This window comes from Euprymna scolopes, chromosome 22 (genome assembly GCF_053919585.1).
Source record: "Euprymna scolopes isolate OS-2025 chromosome 22, ASM5391958v1, whole genome shotgun sequence".
NCBI lineage: Eukaryota > Metazoa > Mollusca > Cephalopoda > Sepiida > Sepiolidae > Euprymna > Euprymna scolopes.
In genome coordinates this window covers 31,595,780-31,618,252 of record NC_136503.1, presented here as the reverse complement: position 1 = coordinate 31,618,252, position 22,473 = coordinate 31,595,780, and the positions used below count along the sequence as shown (strand labels likewise).

General features: G+C 37.1%; 1 protein-coding gene and 1 pseudogene across 1 annotated transcript in view; one reads left to right on the top strand and one right to left on the bottom strand.

The window, feature by feature from the left end:
* LOC145243948 (GTP cyclohydrolase 1-like) overlaps window positions 1-22,473 on the top strand; it is a 301,952-nt gene that overhangs the window by 202,284 nt on the left and 77,195 nt on the right. The window lies entirely within an intron of this gene.
* LOC145244262 (5S ribosomal RNA) lies at window positions 19,633-19,749 on the bottom strand (annotated as a pseudogene).

Below are 22,473 nucleotides of genomic sequence, written 5' to 3'. Positions count from 1 at the left end.
GCGAACCAGTCCATCTGTGGATAACTACATAAGTGTGTGTGTGTGTGTGTGTGTGTGTGTGTGTGTGTGTGTGTGTGTGTGTCTTTGATATGCGTAATACTATACAGTGTCAATTCGATTGATCGTCGATACTGGCGGTTTCAGATTTCGGGGCGTTCGACTAGGAAGTAATCTATAGCTTTATCCTCAGGAAACCTAATGAATCATACTGTGGAGTAAATAAATCTTTATAAGAATACATTGGCTATTGAAAATATTAATATATTGATTGTTCCTAAGAACTGAGGAGCATAATGTGGGGCTGGATTAATAAAGACTAAACCTGAGAGCATAGAAAGATAAATTATTTTTCATATATTACAGTGTCTGTTTGGTGTACCGAGGTTTCATTCGTCTGGGCATAGTGTTTTCTGGGATAGAAACCCTCTTATATAGTCAGGTTCTGTTGTAAAGTGTATTTTTGTTAGCAGTTTATATAAAAGCAACAGTAATTGGCGTACAGTGGATGCGTAATGGTTTAGATTAAAACTTAGCTGGGTACCCGGCGTTGTCCGGGTGCCTGGAGGTGTGTGTTGAGCAAAAAAAAAAAAATGTGGCAATAGGCAGGCAGGCAGGCAGGAAGGCTCGAACGCGTACCGCGAAAGGGAAAAGAAAGTGGAAACAAAAAAAGTGACACATTAGCTGTTGTGCCCATCGCTAAACCGGAAGTGACCTAGGTTTAAATCAAGGTTAGACAATTGAAAAAAAAAAGGGGCATGGCTTTCGAAAATACCGGCGAAAAAATCGACCCCTCCCTGTAGAATAGTGCTCATTTGAGGGGTGAAGTAATTAATTTTTGGGCCAATTATTCGATATTTGTCGTCCGAAGGTTCGAGCTTCAAAAACATACTGATTTCGTGAAAATCCGTCGCCTCTGTCGAAAGTTTTTGCGGGGCATACATACATACATACACACATGATGACTACAACGTCTTGTCAGACGAGTGCCACTCCCTCAGACACTTAAAGTCCATGAACCCAAATGCCTGAGGGAGTATCTATACAAAGATGATGTTACAGAGTTTTAGCTTTGTACGACAGCTAAGTCTCTCTATCGGTTCAAAATGTTGAGACCCAGCAACAAGCAAGAGCAAGATAGCCAGCAACAAGTTAAACTGCATGCCATCTTAATGCGAGTATTGATCTCCCGCTTTATGGTTTTTTAAATCAGAGATTTGCTTCTCCTAGAAAGGTTGTCTTCACCACGGCTACGGGAGCCCTCTCTACCCCAACACATATATGTATATACATGCAAATACACACGGTGCTAGTTGGCCATTGACTCCGAAAAAGGGTTCATTCGCCCTTTGAAAGGTCTTGTTTTTAATCCTTCAGGGAGACTAGCCGCCCTCCTCACCAAACAAGTCTGGTGGGGGAACCAGTTTAGTCGCCGGTGCCCGACCATGAGGCAGGTAGTACTGGGTAACATGGCACAAGTAGCATATGGCATGACCTGAAATACATACATACATACAGACAGACAGACAGACATTTAAACAGGTGAGATTTCTATTATAGATGGCCTCGTTTATTCATGTTCTCTAACAATTACAAAGGAAGTAATTATCGTTGCTACAGGATGTCTAGTTGTCGTAAAAACAGCCTTGTTCTCTTTTGGTGTCTATGCTAAGTAGTTTCTTGTTCAGAAATCTAGAAGTGCGTGTTGAGCAAAAAATTGTGAATGAGTGGTGTTGAACATCGTCCATACTTGGTTATCATGGAGTTTCGACGAATGAGAGTTGACATATTCTGTTTTTCCAATTTTCTCTTTTCGTAGATGAGCGCCCTCACGAGTCGTCTGTTGTAATCTTTTCGTTTGTTGGTTTGGGCACAACCACGATTACATTGGAATATTTTGTTTTATCTCTGTTAAATGCAGAATATAATAGTGATGCGAAAGGTTTGTTCCGACAACGGTGCCTTCCTGATTTGTGACGTTTAGGTTTGTTATCTACACTAGAGATCAAAGTGTAGTATCTGTTCTTCAGATGCTGCACTTCCATTTCTTGTTCTCTTTCGGTGGAGGAGAAATCCTTCACGACTGAGACAATTTTTATTTTTGTACCTTTTCTCCACGTTAAAAAACGACCCTGGTGTCTAACTCTGTCCCGTGGGGAGGCATAGTAAATAGGTACATTAGAGATCCGTTGAGTGTTGATAGATGCTTTGCTCTGTATTATAAGCAGTGTGTGAGTCGTCGATCGACTTTTAGTTCTCAGTCAAAAAAAATCATTTGAGATTTTAATACACTTGGGAGATTTTAAAATTTCGCTTTTCAAGCGCGCACTCATTAGTTTGCTGTTAGTAAGCAATGGAAGTTATGAGTCTTTTGTTATCATTAATAATGTTGTCATTGTTTTTACGTTCTGTTACTTTGGGAACAGCGAGTGTTGTTTGTGACGTGTCGAATTATCCAGTCGTTTGTGAATTTAGCAAAGTTTTCTGAGGCATATTGGCTTCCTGAGTCCGTTTTTAGAATGACCAGTAGTTCATATCTGGCAGAAATAGCATTTAGACACCCTACTACAATGCTGGAGATGATTGATATGATTGTAGCAATCGCTACGTATATAGAAAAGTTGTCAATATTTTCAAAATCTGTAGATCTTCAGTTCAAACTTATAATATACTGGAGTCCATCATGCTCTTGTTGGAAGTTTTGGTGTTATGAAGAGATGGGATTTGTGGTACTTCAGCTAAAAACATGTCATATAGTTTTCTACGGCTCTTTTGATTTGCCTGGTTATGATATAGCGCGGTGAGTTCTTTGTCTACATCTGGTGATTCCCTGGTTACCAGAATAGATTTAGCGGTTATGGTCAGTCTCGTCAATTGTTTGATTATAGAAGGAGTTATATTAACTACTTTCCTCTACAGTGCATCCTTTGAAATAAATGTCTCTCCTCCCTCATAAACACCTCTTTTCAATATTGACCAGAGATGTTCAATGGGGTTAAGATCCGGAGAACACGGTGGCCAGCTCATGAGGATTTCTCCAAAGAAGCTCATAGATTCAAGGAAGGCTACAGTCGCCCTAGCAGAATGGGATGGTGCATTGCCATGCATAAAAATCATCTGAAAGCGACATAACAATGGTAGGTCATCTAGCCATGGTGAAAAATGTTTATCCAAAAAGATAGTGTACGCATTGCTGGTAAGTTTTACACCCTCTGGAACTCGGAATGGTCCAACCAACGTATCTCTAATGATTCCCACCGAAAACATGATGACCCCACCTCCTTGTTGGCGATGAACTCTGTAAGAAGTTGAAGTTCCGTTCGAGTTCCAAACTTTGGTCCATCCATCCAGACCGTCAAGAGTAGCACGGATCTCATCTGTAAATAGGACACGTTGGAAATCCATTTTCATATAATTCTGTGCCCAAGCCATTCTTTTTTCCCTATGTTGTTTGCTCAATGGAGGCCTTGGAATAGTTTTAATGTTCCTTGCCATCTCATTCAACACATTACATCTGGCCTGTCTGGATCTTGGGGCGATTCCAGCTCTTGCAAAAATGGAAGCACTAGTACTGTTTGGGTTTCGGTTGACTTCCCTACGAATTTTTCTGAATATCATGATGTGAAAAGTTTCTCCTGGTGCCCTTATCCTTTCTGGATTTTGTGTTGGCGTTGTTCACGAATGAAGTCAAAGTTCTTGGATCCCTTTCCAGCTCCATAGCTAAATCTTTGATGAACAATACTTCTTCGAGTCCATCAACAATCCTTTCCTTTTCTATAACTGTTAATCTCCCTTTTTTTTTTGGCATTTTAAAGACCTGCAATAAAGCGATGGACAGTATAAATTACTTGATAATAAATAAGATGTCATAACTTCGTGAATATCACATGGATTTGAATAAAATTTGGGCAAATAACTAACCTTGAAATAGTCATTTGATACAATTTTTGTGACGTATATTTAGTGAAATATTGATATTTTACTTATCTGCAATAAAGCGATTAGAGCAGTTTAAATGTTTCACATCTTTGGGAAAGGAATCCAAACTTTTTTCATAATCGTCTTGGAAAGAATCAATCCATGCTAGAATAACAAGGGAATGAATGCCAACCGCATTTGTGTATGTGACGCTCGCATTAGTTGAGTGAACGATCAATCGTGACTCCCATTATTTAATTAGCACAAGTTTTTCTCTCCTTCCTGCCTCATCACCGACTTTAATGGAATGTGCTTTGAAGAATTCATTGCATTTGAAACCCCCTCAAAGTACAAACCCCTCTAGCAACAAAATACCCCATTCACTGTTAAGGTCCCTAAATACCGAAAAGCTTTCTATTTTAATAGCTTCTTCTCTCTGAATTTTGATTGTACTAACATTAAAAAGTTTAAATGTAATGTGAATAGACATCTCGTTCATCTCCTCACATATTTCCAAGAAAACATGTTACCAAATAGTAGTCGCATTCTTACTCACCTTTACTCGAAACAAGGAAAATCGCCACTTTGACGTAAGGGACTACTAATTGGGACCATGCCTAAGAAAGATTAACATGAGATTCTTTTCCGTTACATTTGAACTTCTGCATATCAGTAAAGTTAGGAAAGCAGACAGGAAAGGAATTCAAAATCTAGATGTTCGAAGGAATAAACTATTAGAATAGAAAGCTTTCTGGCATTTAGGGACCTCAATAGTAAAGGGGTGTGATTTTGCTGCTAAGCGGGTTTGACGGGGATATATATGTCGAGGGAGCACAAGTGCAATGAGTTTATTAGAGCACATTCCATAAAAATATTTGAAAAACAGGCACAGGGACGTAACATTGCGGCGATGGGACAGGAGCTGGAACCTAATTGACAAAGTGGGACCTAGTAGATTGGAGACCATTTTTGGACCCTATCAAAGAGGGAGATATAGTGTTGGATGCAACAGCCCAGATGTGGCAGCAATACTCCATATATGAGGTGATGGTGGCCTTGTAGAGGTACAGGATACTCTTAGGTTTGAGCAGTTTTCTAACACGATAGAGGGAGCCCACCTTCCTTGCAGCAGCCTTCGCAATGTCCTCAATGTATTTGTTCCAGTTCATATTTCCTGTGAATGTTAAGCTGAGGAGTTTAAATGAAGAATTCTCAGGTATGGAATTATTTGTCACAGATATTAGTGGTTGGAGAGGCCTGTAATTGTTAAAGGAAAGCAGCTTAGTCTTACTAGCATTAAATGTTATTTACGGCCTTATTCCACTACGGTGTAGAGGTCATGTTCTAAAGATTCAGCAGTTGTCTTGGATTTGTGTACATCCGTTCTTCCCTCATGCATGTTATAGAGCGTTGTACCATCAGCAAATATATCCATCTCAGACACAATATTATCGGGAAAGACCTTAATGAATATCAGAAATAATTGTGATCCAAGGATCGATCCCTGAGGCACTCTCGCAATAATCTTATGCTGCTTGGATAAACGTCCATCAATGACAACCTGGATGGTCCTGTTGTCTAAGAAGTATCTAGTTGCAGCCCTTCATTCCAAACTTTGTCAAAGGCCTTAGATATATCCAAGCCTTAGATTCACCTGCCTTATCCAGTGAAAGATATATGCGTTCAGAAATGACGATAACTGCTAAAATATCTGCAGTAGAACGACATTGCCTAAATCCGCACTGTTTGTCAAAAAGAAGATTGGCCTTTGTAAGATGGTGGACTAGTGCTCGATTGATTAGCGTCTCAAAGATTTTAACGAAGAGGGCGAGGGAAAACTAATAGGGCGATAATTGAGAGGGTCAGTCCTTTCACCAGAATTCTTGTATATTGGTACCACAGATGCCCTCTTCCAGGAGTGCTAATATGCCTTGTTTCGGAGTGAACCAAAGTAATAAAAGACCGAAGATGCCAATCTCATCCACTTATAGTTTTTCATCACTATGATGAAGATCCACAAGATTCGATTTTAGAAAGGAACCCAGCTAAATACTCTTTTAATCATACCATTTTTGCTGCATGTCTTGGAAAGCAACCAATACAATGACAGCAGGAGAATGAAAGCAAACGAAACTCTTAAATAAAAGCTTCCCACCTAAATCATGATCCACTCAAATACACTAAACATCTAGAAATATATCCGTAAACATGAGCAGAGTGTTGAGCTCCTCCTCTATGAAGAACCTAATAGAGAGACATGGCGGCGGTGTTGTTGATTCAAGAGATAATCTAAAGTTTCTGCAATTTGCCTTCCATACTATTTCATATCCGCCATTTTTTTCTTTTTTTTTGATGGGTCGTGTGAGATTGAAAGTGATCTTTGGATCCAAATGTCTGATTGCACGAAAGAGCTATTTGATTTTGAAAACTATCCGGAGATTAATACAAATCAAACTGGTCGTTACTGGAATCTCCACATCTGAATCGGTTACGTTCACACGATTTTAAACGAATAGCGACATCTACAAAGCAGATTTCACTCTACAAATCAATTCTTATTCATAACCTAAACTCAAGTTAATAGTTAACGTTATTTTAAGTTCCAATATCCAAATTTTTAAACAAATTAATTTAAAACATACTTCATCATTATATCGTATTGTAACAGAGTATACCGACAATATACAAATACCGAGCCGTGTGCAAAATAACGTCCCTGTACGAAAAAGGAAAATGACTATAAAAAGGAGAGACGTGCACGTTAGAAACGTGGATGACGTCACGGCCGTAACGAGAAATCACACGTGGCGGAACAATGAGAAAATAAATGTTATTGTTACAAAAGATTGGGGTCGTGTTATTTCTTGTCTTATGTTCCTTGCGACGTACTCTGCTACAACGTGTTGAGTCTAGGTTTGTAAACGGGTGTGTAACGTTACAGTATGAATTCGATGATTCTATTGCTGGCTTCAGTTTCCCTACTATTTTTCTTGTCATCGGGTACTTACAGGAGGAACTATTTAAAGGTTGCCAACATTCTTAATGAAAGTGATTTTTGTGGAACGAATTAGTTTTGAACTTGGAACACCTAGTTCGTGTCAGTCCGTGTCGTTAATCGCTTGACTACCATCACACACACACACCGCACGCACACACACACACACACCGCACGCACACACACACACACACCGCACGCACACACACACACACACACACATATATATATTAGGTATATATATATATATATATATATATACTAGGTATATATATATATATATACTAGGTATATATATACTAGCTATATATATATACTAGCTATATATATATATATATATATATATATATATATATATATATATATATATATATATATATATATACTTTACTCTAAATAAGAACCTTTTTTCTCTGGTAAAAACCGATAAAATGTTTTAGACGAGCTGGCGCTCTGCTTCACCTACAAATGTGCTTTCTTACCTGGCACAGTTTCAGTGTGGGAGTGAGACATAATATCCCCAGGCATAAAGTCCTCCTCGTTTCAAGAGAAGGCGTTTATTTCCTGTAAAATTTCAATGTATATGCTTTTTGTTATGGTCGGTCTAATTATCGATTGATGAGTAAAAAAAAAAAAAAGTTTCGCGGTTTACCAAACGTGACGTCCATTGAGGATGGAAATTAGTATCTAGTGGTTTCGAAAAGCACTTTACTTTTAAGTTATTCCTAACCGAAGAATGTCACGTAGTACTCCACGGTGCATTACATTTTATTAGGGACGCTTGGGTTGTCCGTGATCCGGAAATGGCGCGAGGGGTGAGGGTAACACAAACGTTTGCCTGCACGTAAGAGCCAAATCTACGCCTGATTGAAATATCGATCTGACATTGGGTATTGACTGCGACGATCATCTTTCGCCATTAATTCTTTTTACGATTTAATCTTTTCAAGCCTGAGTTTTCCATCATGGAAACAATCACGTTGGCATACCGTTCTCGCCAGATCACCGAAGTTAAGCAACGATGAACCTGGCCAGTACCGATAGGTGGCAATTTGGGAAGGCTAAGCGCTGTATGAACCACGATGCGTCGTAGACATTTTCAGGTTGGTATCTGGGTGCGCGTTTAACTCGCGGTGGTGAACGGAGATACACCCCCTAATGAAGACGAAAAGCAACGGGAAACTACCGTATTTATTTCTCTTTCTGAGATTACCATGCATGTACAATATGGAGAGATTGATCTCCGACGCTGTTAAATGCATGCATTTATATTTGTCGACTAAATAACGCAAAAGTGGTTGATATGTCATCAAACAGATAAATAATCGCTTAAAATGAATAGCATTTTGTCATTAAATAAATCATAAATGGGTTCATATGGAAAAAAAACATAATAAATTAAACGAATTCATGACTCGTTTATTGTATGTGTAATTTTTAATTAAATAACTTTTAAAAAAAACGGATTGATGTCTGTTTTAACAAAGACAACGAAGCAAATAATTATTACCATAAGTGTTCATTCTGACATTAAATAACTCAAAAATAATTATTATAACTTCTGTTCTCATTTTCAAGTTAATGACCGGCTTTTTTCAGATTCGTGTTGTTGAACTCGGAGAATCTAGACGGAATTCCGAACGAAACTATTTCTTTCATTAGTATTTTATTTTATTTTTTTCTTGTAATGTTAGCACTTCTATTTCTATCTTGGAAATAATTCTTACAGCATTCCGACTGATGTAACCTCCAGCCTTCTTCAGGTGCATCTTATCGAACTCGAAACGAAAATAGTTCCGTTCGAAATTCTGTACCAATTCCCGAGTTTGACATTAAGATTCCCGACTTCGAAAAGATGTAGCTTAAGAATAACAGAGGTTACATCCGCCGAAACGTTGTGAATGTAACATCCAAGATGAGAACATCAGTTCAAATAAACCTAATGATACACGTTATTAATTCTTATCTAATAAAAATAATAATTCCACTTTTTATCAACGGAGGTGGCTTGTTCTCATTCCGCCAGCCATGATCAAGTAATTCGTAATTGTACTCTTAGTATTACCTGTATCGACGATTGAACCTTTAATCTTCAGAAAGCTTTCGCTTAAAACTGATTATATTTAACGCTTTTATCCATTGCGCCACAAATTAACAATCCTCTTCTTAAAAAACGAAGCATAATACAAAAAGTGTTAATATGCCATAAAACAGGTACACGATACTAATTAATAACTCGTTCTTTTATAGGTGTTCTTTTTTCGGCTTTAAATTATTTCAGAGGGTTCATATGCCGGATAAAAGACACGTTCTGCTTGAGGTATTCCCAAACAAACGCCACGCCCTCCACCGTGAATTACATTTCATGGACGATGGTTGGGACGGGGTGGCTGATTAGGTAGAAATGGGCACGAACGTTTGCCTGCACTTAGGAAGAAAATCCATTCCATATTGACTTATCGATCTGATAAGACGACAGCGGGGGCGATTATTTACGCCCCCTTAACACTTGCTCCCTTTTGCTTTCATTCGTTTAATAAATTCTTATTTATTTCACCTTCTCCGATACCCTCACATGATTGTTTGATTTCAATCATGGTGTTCCGAATCTGTTTTTACAAGCCTTTCAGTTCATGACACGGCGTATTATTTTTCTTCTCCCAATATAAACCACTGCAACCCAATCATTCCGATTTCATTTCGATCACACGATCAATAAATCCGCTTTTATTCTTACAGCTGCATCCGCCGAAACACAAAGGTAGCGTATGAATGAAGTTATGTTTAATTGTAACTAGGATATCTATACCAAAGGCAAGTTGCCCGAATGAGCAACCGAGTATATTTACCTTCTTATCCAGGGGATTAATTTTCAGATCAGATATGGTTTTAAAATGTCAGGATAAACTAGGATAAATGTACTCTGGTATATAGAAATTGACTGTCGATATTCCGCGGTAGCTAATTAGTAATAAACGATCCCCTTTTCAGATGTAACAAAGCACATGGGAAAATAGGAGCCGTAAAATAACTGGTATGCGACGATATTAGCAGCAGTGGCTGAAAAAAGCACATATGCCAATTTGGAAGTGTACACGAGCTTGCACGACAACCTAAAAATATGTATGAAGTATGTTGTCACATTTGGGCTGGTGCATCTGCTACTAGTCTCACTCCCAGTCAAGGTTCAAAAGAGAGTTGCCAACCTGGTAGGTCCTGAACTGTCATCTAGGCTTTAGCCTCTGTCCCATCGACGAAATGTTGCATCCCTCTGCCTGTTCTACAAATATTTTATTGGTGAATGCTCTGACGAACTGCAAGCACTTATACCTCCTCGACGTGACTACCCCTCGACAAACCCGACAAGCAACTAAGTCCCACCCCTTTACAGTAGAAATCCCTGGGTGTAAAAATGCCTTTTACTCCAATAGTTTCTTCCCCAGAACTGCAAATCTTTGGAACTCCCTTCCGGGATTCTGCTTTCCCAACTGAACTGATATGCAGAAGTTCAAGTGTAATGTGAACAAATATCTTTCTACTCATCTCCCTTCATAATGCTCCCGCAAATTATGTCCCCGATAGTAGCCCCCTACTTGAAAGTAGCACTTGCCTTGTTTGGGGTGAAAATTGAATTTAAAAAAATGTAAATGCTAAGCTTTTTTTCTGACCAACGGTGTGGATTGAGGCAAGCCTGTTCTACTTCGAATATATTAAACATCATCTTTAAACTTATTGATGAACTGAAGAAATACATTCATATTTTTTAAGAAATGTGTTTCTCTCTACAGTGCAAGAAAAATACTCACACCAAAGATTATTTTATATCTTATCAAAGCCAAAATTCACACATGCATGGAATGTTGTTACTACGTCTGGGCTGGGGTATCTATCCCTCTTAAACATTGTCCAAAAAAGAGTTTCAAATATAATAGTTGCTACACTATCGGCTAAGTCCACGCCCACTGCCGCGATTTTGCATCCTTGTGCCTGTTTTACAAGTACTTTAATGGAATGTGCTCAATTTGAACTCATAGCACTTGTGTCCCTCAATGAACATACGACGGGCGTGCAATAAGTAATGCCCCTGACCCACTTCCCATAGCAGTAGAGCAACGAAACTTGGCACAGTTATTAGTCTTTCTCTACATAAGAACCACCCAGAGTTATGCATTTCTCCCATCGTTTGATGCAGCTCTGGAAACCGTTTTTGTAGAACACCCCAGGTTGGTCCTCCAACCACGACGTGACTTCAGAAATCAAGGCTACATCATATGGGAAACGCTTTCCCTTCAAAAACAACTTCATGGCTGGGAAGAGGTCAAAGTCAGAGGGTGCAGGTCAGGAGAGTAGGGAGGATGGGGTAGGATTTCATAACCACACACCCGTGCTTCTGATCTGGCTCTTGTGGACCAGAGCGTTGTCCTGCAGGAGGATGGTACTTTTGCTGATCTTGCCCGCCTCTTGATTTTGATAGCTTCCCTTAATTTCCTCAAAAGTGAAGCATAATAGGCTCTTGTAATTGTGGTACTCTTTGCTAGGAAATCTGTCATCACTACTCTGTCCTGGTCCCAGAAGACCGTGAGCATGACCTTGCCAGCGGAGGGCTGCACCCTTGCCATATTTGGAAGTGGTGAGTCTAAGTGATTCCACTGTATTGACTGGGCTTTGGTCTCTGGATCATAGTGATGGACTCAGGTTTCATCCTGTGTAATCAGTCTTTTGAAAAACTTTGACTCATCTTCTTGACATATCTCCAAATTCATCCTCGAGCACTCGACGCGTTCTCGCTTCTGGAATGGTGTGAGTAACCTGGGAATCCATCTGGCAGACACCTTATGCATATGCAAATGGTCATGAATGATACTTTCCACAGACCCTGTACTAATCTTGACATCTTGGGCTATTTGGTGAATAGTAATGTGCCGATCTTCCAAAATGGCAGCCTCAACTTGACGGACAGATGCCTAATCAATGGCAGAAGGGAGGCGACCAGGTCTGGGAGCTGTTTCCACAGACTTCCGGCCATGTTTGAATTCACGATGCCAGAGTTTTACAAGGTCATATGATGGGGCATTATCACCATAGGTTGCTTTCATTTCATCAAAAGTCTCCTGTAGTGTGCGTCCTTTTAAATACAAAAACCGGATCACTGCTCAACATTCAACAGGCTTCATTTCACACCTGACTCAGTTCAAACACCTGTAAAACAGAAACCACAACTAGTTCAGAGCTATAATTTGCCACATAACTCCTAGAGATATAAATCATTGTACATGCAAAATTTCAGCTAGATCAGACAACTGTAAGTGGGTCAGGGGCATTACTTATTGCACGCCCCTCGTATTTCTGACTAACAAGCAGAAAAATCCCACTTCTTCGCTGTAGAGACCCGTAGATTTTTGAAAGCCTTCTACCTTAATAGTTTCTTCCCTCCTCGAACTGCTAGACTTTGGAATTCCCTTCCGGTCTCCTGCTTCCCTGACTGATTAAAAAAAAATGTAAGTGTAATGTGAAATCAACTCCCTACAAAGTGTTCCTGTTATATGTATTCCAAAATAGTAGCCCTTATGTCCAAGTCGAACTCTGTTTTGTCTGGAATGAATAATAGTAAAAAATAATAAATTAAAAAAAAAAAAACGATAATCGAAAGAGAAGAGGTGTCCTGGAAATCTTAAAAGACTTGTTGTCACTCAGATTGCAGGAAACACTTTTTGTTATTATTAAAGAGCAATCAGTGAAAAATACTAGTAAATAAACTATAATAATTTTACAATAGAAAAATGCGAGATGAAAAGTAATATGGTTAAGCTTAAACATGGAAAAGTAAAGGACTAGTTGTTAAAACTGGTAAAGAAAAGGACAAAATAGTCTAGTAAAAAATATAATAAATTCATAACTTAAAATATTGCAGCATTAAGAATTAATTGTATAATGTTATGAATCGAATTTTTTAAAAATCTTAATGCTGCAATATTCTAAGTTATAAATTTACTATATTTTTTACTAGAATATTTTGTCCTTTTCTTTTCCATGTTTAAGCTTAACTACATTACTTTTCATGCTCACATTTGTCTATTGTAATCCATGGTTTTTCCAGGCTTCCAATAAATTTCAATTGTTCACTTGTTAATTTCAGTCTTATTCCCCCCCATTAACACATATGTAATAACAATGTACGGCAATCGTCTGCTTTCAATAAAATCCACCCAATTATCTCCCTTTAATTCTTTCATTCTCGCTGTTTCATCTGTTTCATCTGTTTCACCTGGTACTTCTCTTTTCGAGGCAGCAGTGAATTAGTAGCAACACTAGTCGCTGAAGCGACGTGCTTGCTATGGAAACCAGTCATAAAAAGCGTTGCTAACCACCTTAGTCTTTTTTTTACGATTTTGAACATCAGAAAATTTATCGTAACTTTTATTTTACTGAACGAAATTGAATTTATTTATTTTTTTTTTTACAATATAGCTGAGAAAGTGATCTATAAACTGTAATAATTGTTTGAAATTTGATCGAAAAATGAATGAGCGGTGAAGCTTTAAAGCAGCTCTAAATGACTAAAATTGCCACTTAACCATATATTCATAAATACTACCGTATTTGAATGATACAAGTAAAGAAATTCATTTTTAGATATGCAAACAGAATGTCTTAGTTTCATTTTACTTTTAAAAAAATATGAATTTTGAATATCGTGATATTTTGGCAAGCGAACCTTGTGAACAAAGTAAAAACTAAAATCAACTATATTTTAAAAAATCAATAGAAAAAATGTTTTCTTTTAGTATTTCTTCTTACAACATGGTATATTTTAGTCTTGTTATTAGTTTTCTATAAAGCGCCGATATTTGTGTATAACACAGGATAACGTCCATATAAAAGTCTACTATTCCATTTATAGAAAAAAAAACATAGAAAATGTATCTAAAACATAAAAATTTATGCACGTATAGAATTTTTCTAGAAACATGATGGAAGTAGTTCCAATATTCTGGATGCTATTTGAAAGAAGCCACCGGTCCTTTTCCAGCATTTTACGCAAGAAATAGAAATTTCATTATGACGTCTATATTAAAAGACCGCATGACAAATATTTGAATTGCTTAGTTGGGAGAGAATCAAACCGACAACATTGAGTGTGCGGTTTCGATTCAGCCCTTCGATTACCTATTTTAAAATGTAATCAGATTATGTGTTTTATATAATAATTGTTATGTATATAATATATGTATATATATGTATATATGTATAAAATATATATGTATATATATGAACAGTAGAATCCCGGGATACGACATTAAAAATTCGGGACAATATCAAAGTGTAGTATCTGTTCTTCAGATGCTGCACTTCAATTTTTTGTTCTCTGTCAGTGGAGGAGAAATCCTTCACGACTGAGACAATTTTTACTTTTTGTTTCTTTTCTCCACATTAAAAAACGACCCTGGTGTCTCACTCTGTCCCGTGGGGAGGCATTGTAAATAGGAACAAACTACAGTACAATATAGAATACACATGTATATAATCAAATAACATTATAAAAAAAAGGCCGTAAGACGGGGAAAATACCGTAAGCAGGGTCCATAAAAAACATCGTACTCCACATCGTAACCTAAAAAAAACATATCCAAGGGACACCGTATCCCGGGGTTCTACTGTATATATATATATATATATATATATATATATATATATATATATATATATATATATACATATATATATATATATATATATATATATATATATATATATATATATATTAAAGAACACCGAACGTATTGCCATAATTAATTACTGAGGGTTTTTTTGTAGTTTAAACATAAACCATTAAAAAGAAACTTTCAAAAAGACCAAGATACATTTCTAAAGTATATTTCTCCTAAGCCTACATTAGATAAAGAGGATAAATAAGGGGTGGGGCAAGAAAAAAACTCTATCTAGACGTCTTTCAGCCGACCCTTTTTCAAGATATACGTTGGCATAGGGGGAGAAAACATCGTTTAAAAACGTGGTCAAAGGACCATAAATTAACAGTGAGGGTGAAAGAAAACCATGTATAGGGAATAGGAGAAAAAAGACAGACACAATCTCAGCGAATACCCATAAGTTTTAAAGTATGGGTACACTCTCTTTGCTTACACAGAGATGGTCGCAAATTAATGAATACAGCCTCGAGAATTTTTAAGTGAATTCTCGAGCGCACTCTGTGTAAAACCGAGAAAGTTTCATCCGTGTATTCTTCAGTGCAAATTTGGCACTGTAATAAATGTTCACCAATGGCCGACCTATGAGTTGGTAAACGCCCAGATGTTGGCCATTTTTTTGTGCTCACGTATCGAAGGAGGGACATGTTAGGAAATTCTAATCTCCAAACATTGAATGGTATGTCCCACGTAGTCAGCTCCACACTGACTATTAAATCGATAAACAACCATATTATATTGAGTGGTAGGGATTACCATCCTTTCGAAAGGAGGGGAAAGCATTTCTCGTCCCAAACACCATTCGGACCTTCGTTGCAAAATAGCAACGTGAAACGGCTGTAGCAATTTTATGCGAAAACTCCTGGCTTTTGACACCAATCCACGGGAGTTTCACATATACGCGACATTTTTGAGGGCCCACAAACGTTCCACCTTATATAGCAACAAAACCCGATTAACTAAAGTTTTAATCAAATTTAATTTTCTGATTTTAGGGGAAAACGAAACCCAGCTAATGTATTGCGCTGTAAATGTGGGTTTTCTATATATACTAGTAGTAAAATCATACCGGATCACTCAATGAGAACATCTAAGAACGGTAATGAGTCATTAACTTTACTCTCCATAGTAAACATCAATGCAGGGTGAAGTAAGTTTAATTGATCGAACAATCCCTAAGCTTCCGTACAGGAAGAACACATGACAAAAATGTTATCCGCGTAACGGAAATAGCACATCGGTCCAGGAAAGCGATCAAAAAGCAGTTTTTCTTGAAACCCGACAAAAATATTAGCCAATGTAGGACCCAAAGGGCTTCCCATTGCTACCCCATCAACTTGACGATACATATTCCCGTCAAAACTAAATTCAACAGATTTAGTAGCTAGACCCATGAGCTCCAAAACTATATGCTCAGGAAAAGAGGGTTTAGTAAACGAACCACGATAAAGACTGTCGGCACAAATGCCGATAGTTTCATCCAAAGGCACGTTGGTGAACAAACTGGATGTGTCATAGCAACATAAAAAACCAGTATTTGATGAACCTTTTACATCACGAATGAATTCTGCAAACTGAAAAGAATCAGGAATGCAGAAACATGTATATATTTCCAGGACAGATTTAAGGATATCGGCTAACCGTTTACCCAATTCATGTTGCGCGGAACCTAACATTGAAAGAATAATCGCATAGGAATATTTTTCTTATGGACTTTGGGTAAACCGTACATTCTGGGACGTTGCGAACTCACGGGACGAATTCGATCATAAGTTTCTTTGAAAAGCCATCCACTTTCTAAAGTCTAAGAAAGCGAGATTGAAGTTTAGTTTCTGAATTAAGTGTCCTATCATTTATACTGACGTTGCCTAAATATATATAAATACACACACATATATATATATATATATATATATATATATATATATATATATATATATATGATATAGAGGTATATATTAATATATATACATATACATATACATATATATATATATATGATATAGAGGTATATATTAATATATATACATATACATATATATATATGCATATAATCTGCATGCATATGTGTATATATATATGTAATATATATATATATATATATATAGGTATGTATATATATATGTACATATGAATATATACGGATATAATATATGTGTGTATTATGTATATTTACGTTATATATATATATATGTGTGTGTGTGTGTGTGTGTGGTGTGGTGTGTGTGTGTGTGTGTGTGTGTGTGTGTGTGTGTGTGTGTGTGTGTGTGTGTGTGTGTGTGTGTGTGTGTGTGTGTGTGTGTGTGTGTGTGTGCATAACAAATACTGACCCTACAAGTCACTGGTGGTCTCGCAGATACATAAAACAAAACTCGATTGCTGCATAACTCAACAGCCAAGGTTAATGGGGATAATTTGTCTATGAAATAGAAACACAATAAAAGTCAGATTTTCAGATTTCTTATGAAATCTGTTTGTGTCTTGCGTGGTACAGTTAAGACTTCTAAATGTTAAGATCTTGCTCTAATCAAAACGAAAATAGACATACAGTTCTATTTGTATACGATTTTTTGTGGCTCAAAAAAGAAAAACAGAAAAAAAACATTTTTTTCGTGAATTGTTGGCGTGTCCAAGTTTGGTTTATGCTTTTTTTGCTGCCATTATATAGGTGTACATTTTTGTTGCTGCTTCATCGCACAATTGGTGTCTAATGAGCAACATGGACGGCGGGAAAGCGGCAAAAGATCATCTATAGAACCTTTAAAAGCTGAATTCTATAAACTTGTTCAAATCTCTTACAGCCTATATGATACGAAATGCTGAAAACATTAGGTACTGAGCGCCATTCTGGAGGATATACTGTTCTGATTGGTTGAAGTCGGTCACGTGTGTTTGGAGGTGTAGCATATTTGAATAAGCGTGTGTTGAGGATTTGGAAGGGAAACTAAGAAATCAAAAATATATTTTTAGCTTTTAGCATAAATTTTAATGAGCTTCAAATTAGCATATTATTTCGATTCTTCGAACTACTGTTCTCATCTTGAGTGTCATTTTCACAACATTGCAATCGATGCAACCTCTGATTTTCTTCAGATAAACTAGGTAAGCTTTCTGCCGAACTCAGGAATCTTTCTGTCGCAATTATCCGTGACGTAGTAGAGTACTTGGTAAAATTCAGCGGTAAAGTTACACTTTCTTGAGGTTGAAGAGTCAATCTTTGGCGCAGGCAACACTAATTACACAAATGCGAATTGGTTACGACTTCTACCCAGTCATGGCTGACAGAACGAAAACATGCAACCTCCATGGATTAAATAAAGGGGTCTTTCAAAATTCTATGCAAATTCCCGAGTTTGACAGACCTGCAAAAGGTCGGAGGTTGCATCGACCGAAAATAACACTTAGGATGAGAACAGTAGTCCGAAGAATCCAAATAATACGAATAACCAATCTTCATCTCCAAAATTCAGAAACTTCATTTCAAAGTATCAATTATCATTTCATAATTAAAACTTTATTTCTTTAAAAAATATAATCTGGTAGCGATATGAGGTTTATGACACATTTAATCCTTTTATTTTTATAGTTGCGACGTAAGATGCTACAGTGCTATAAGCCAGATTTATAGAAGGCAACCTGGTTTGGAAGTTAGGAAGCAAGATGTTTGTTTACATTACAGTTAAATGTTAATGCGGTCGGGGAAACAGGGAGCAGGGAGATAATTCCAAATGTGAATGGTCCAAGTAAAACAGTTATTAGAGTACGAAATCTTTCATCATTTAAGGGGTGGGATTTTGTTAGTAGTCGAATGAGACGGGACATTTACGTTGAGGGTGTACAATGCAGTAATTTCATCGGAGCACATTTTTATAAAAGTACTTGTACAACAAGGGTTGAAATATTGCGACAATACGACAGCGTCAGGAGTTTGACCTATAAGGTGAAAATATGTTTTGGTTTCTGTCCAAAAGAAAGAGTAGTGATTAGTGCACTAGTTTTAATGTGATAACAATACGTCATGCAAATCTTTATGTAATTTTATTTAAACGCTTTGACTCAGGAATCTGTATGTCAAACTCGAGAATCTGTACAGAATTTCGAACTAAATCCCTTTATTCAATCCACACCGGAAGTTTGTATTCATTTTGTCAGATAGAAGTTAATTGAAAGATCTTTGAGATAGAAGTATTAAATAAAAAAAAAAAAACTTGTGAGGCTACGCAAAAAATTATGCTCTAATCAGTTCTAACGATAGTATTGTAAAGGTTGATGGTTCGATCCTTAATAAGGACGATATTATTAATGCTTTTACGAATAACTTTTCTATGCAGACATGGATGACGAAACGAGAGTAAGTTAACTAATGGCTTAAATAAGATGTTTCCTTCGAAATTCTGTGCAGATTCCCAAGTTCGAAAGAAAACAAAAAATCCCACTTAAATAAGATACAGCTGAAAAAGGTCGATGGTTATATCGGCCGAAACGTTTTCAAAATAACATCCATAATATGAACAGTAGTCCGAATCAGATAATATAGGGAAACATTTGTCCGAATAGGCTGGTTTCTCCACATATCACACCGCACCTGCCCGAAAAAAAATGAAATATATTTTTTAAACTAAGCAAATTAAATTATAACCACAATGAAAAGGTTAAACGTTTATATGATCGACAAACCGTGGACTGTCGATTTTTCTAAATGGCACGTGTAATGTCATACGGGAAACAAAACTTGTTAGAACTCTATTTCCTTTCGTTACTTTCCTTCTTAACAAAATTTCAGTCAGATGAATAAACTAGAAATCGATATACATTTTTATGTATTTTATAAACAGGCTCCTTCAGTCTTTAACAGATTATGGATACCCATGTATGGGTGCCTGCGCAAGAATTTTTTGTGGCAGGTGGTGCGCAATCTCCAACCACACCTCTCCTGGGCCGACATTGCTAAATACCAGTGGCAAGTGAAGTATATGTATAAGACGACTAGAAACAAATGCCGAGATTAGCGGAGAGAACATACAGCGCCTAGAATTCCCAAATAGTCACCCATCAGGTACTAACCAGGCTCAACGTTGCTTAACTTCGGTGATCTGACGAGGATCGGTGTGTCAACGCGATTATACCGTATGTATTTTATATTACCTTTACATTTCGATGTAACTGCAGCAAATACAATCATTAGTCAAATTGTAAAATATCTATTTGTGATTTAAAGAAATTATGTTTCGTAATATTTTTTTTTTTTTTAGATGAGGATGGACAATTTGGAGCATTTGGATTATTCCGACTATTGTTCTCACAACATTTAAACCGATTTAATCTACGACATTCCTCAGTGCTGGATATCCTTATATTATTTTATTCGGACTACTGTCCGTATTATAGGTGTTATTTTGACAACGTTTCGGTCGATGTAACCTCCAATCTTCTTCAGGTGTATCTTATTGTATTGGCAATATTTTTTTCTGTCGAACTCGAGAATCTGCACGGAATATCGAACGGAATCCTTTATCTTATCCCTGGAGTTGGAATTCTTTCATTCCGTCAGCCATGACCAAGTAGTCTTAAGTAATTTAAGAACCTGTGGCGCGTAGCAGATAAAAATAATAATCAGTTCTAAGTGACAGTCTTCTGGAAGTTGATGGTTACATCGTACTTTTTTTTTTTAAAAGGAGCCACTTCTTATCAAGGTTCAGATGCCACTTGAGGATAATGATTAATGGGTGTACGGTAGTGATTGAGACAATAGCATAGTAATCGTTAGAAATTTGATAGATTGGATTACTTAAGGGGACGGCTTATCAAGAACTTGTTTACGTTGGTCGTGAAGACGACCCTTTTGTAGTCAGCTGGAAAGCAGACAAACGAAACAGAGTTCCACAGACGTGCAGTTCTAAGAAAGAAGTTGATAGTATAATTCACGTTAAGGCTAAGGCACAGATAAAGAGTGAGGGAAATTATTGATAAGGGTTTCAGCTAGACGAGTGTTTTTCGTGAAAGTTTGACAAGGGGGACATAGATTGAAGCTTAAGCTCAAAGGAGTTCTTGCCATGAAAACAACGATAGAGCAGAGATAGGCTAGAAACGTCTCTTCTGTGGGAAAAAGGTTGCATGAAAGAGAAAAGAGCATCAAATACTAAACTACGAAGTCGGGTTTGAACTCTGTCAATGCTAAGAATACTATTGCGAGATACTTACAAATGATCCAACAAGAGAAACAATGTCACTTACAGATTAAGTGACATTACCCATGGTATAAAATATATAAAACTTATCCATTTGTTCTAGCTCTCATCATTTAAATAATTTACATACCATTACGTACATATTGGCTCACATACATTATCACATGTACATCCATAATATCGTCATACATCCAGACTGAGTCAACGAACACATTAAACTCTTACTTACTACACTCCAACATATACTAAGAAAAAATATACGCAAAAATTTCCCCCCATACATAACGTAACGCAACGTGATTTTATTTGTATATATTTTCGATTCCCATTCGTGCTTCTTTTTCTCTCCAAAAATCCTTCGATACAACTTTGATAAAGCGAGGGCGAAACCGGTCAGCTGACTCCACCATTTTTTCGTTTATTTTAAACGTTTTTAATCATGAATTTAAGTCTTCCCTTCATGATTGCGTTATATATATATATATATATATATATATATATATATATATATATATATATAACGGTCAAATCATTACTAAATCATTGACTATGTCATTGTACGTCGTTCTGATAGACATTAAAGCATCGGGGAATGGTCGTCAGACTATAAATTGATCTGTTCCACAGTCAGGATGAAAATCAAGCGCCATGTTCGAAATCAACGTAATTCTTCCATCAAGAGAACTGATGTAGGCAAGTTGAAGGTTAAGGAGACAATGCACTCATTTCAAAAGGCTACTGATGAAAAGCTGTCCTCCGTTGTATGTAGGAATGACATTGAGACATCTTGGAGAGAGTTTAAAACTGCAGTGTATAACTCTGCCAAAGAGTCATTAGGATATGTTCGAAGGAAAACCAAGATTAGTTTGATAAAAAATAATCCAACTACCGTTCCTCTGTTAAATAACATGCATCAAACCCATCAAGTATGGATTACTGACAAAAATTCTTCAGTGAAACACAAGGCTTTCAGAATGGCCAAAAGATTGGCACAATCTCGGCTCTGGAAAATGAAACAAAACTGGTGGGAGCAGAAAGCTGAGGCGTTACAAGATGCGGCAGATAGGTGTGATGTTAAATCATTCTACCAAAACCTCAAGGGCGTGTTTAGTCCCATTTCAGGGGGGGGGGCATCTCCAATAATTTCGTGGGATGGCATTCTCCTCACTGATAAGAAAGAAATTACTAAACGCTGGGTTGAACACTTTTCAAATATTTTAAACAGAGAATCGACAGTGGATCGAGGAGTGATTGATGATATTCTTCAGAGGCCAATCATCGAGGCGCTTGCTGTTACTGTATCCATGTCGGAGATTGAATGGGCTGTAAAGCAACTTTCAAATGGTAAGGCTCCAGGTGATGACGGCATACCTGCAGAAATATACAAATGCGGAAGCCAACTGTTAATCAGGAAACTAAGTGCCCTATTTTCATTAATATGGGAACTTGGTATTATGCCACAACAGTTCAAAGACGCATCAATTATTCACCTGTTTAAGCACAAATGAAATAAGTGTGATATATAGTATAATATAATTTATAACCAAGTTGCTGGTTTGTCTGGTGTATATAATTATACATTGAGGTGAGGAAAGATAGACGAATAAAGGCTAGGCACTCCTCTACTCACGCATACCCGTCTACATTTGTTTGTTTTTCTTCCTTTACT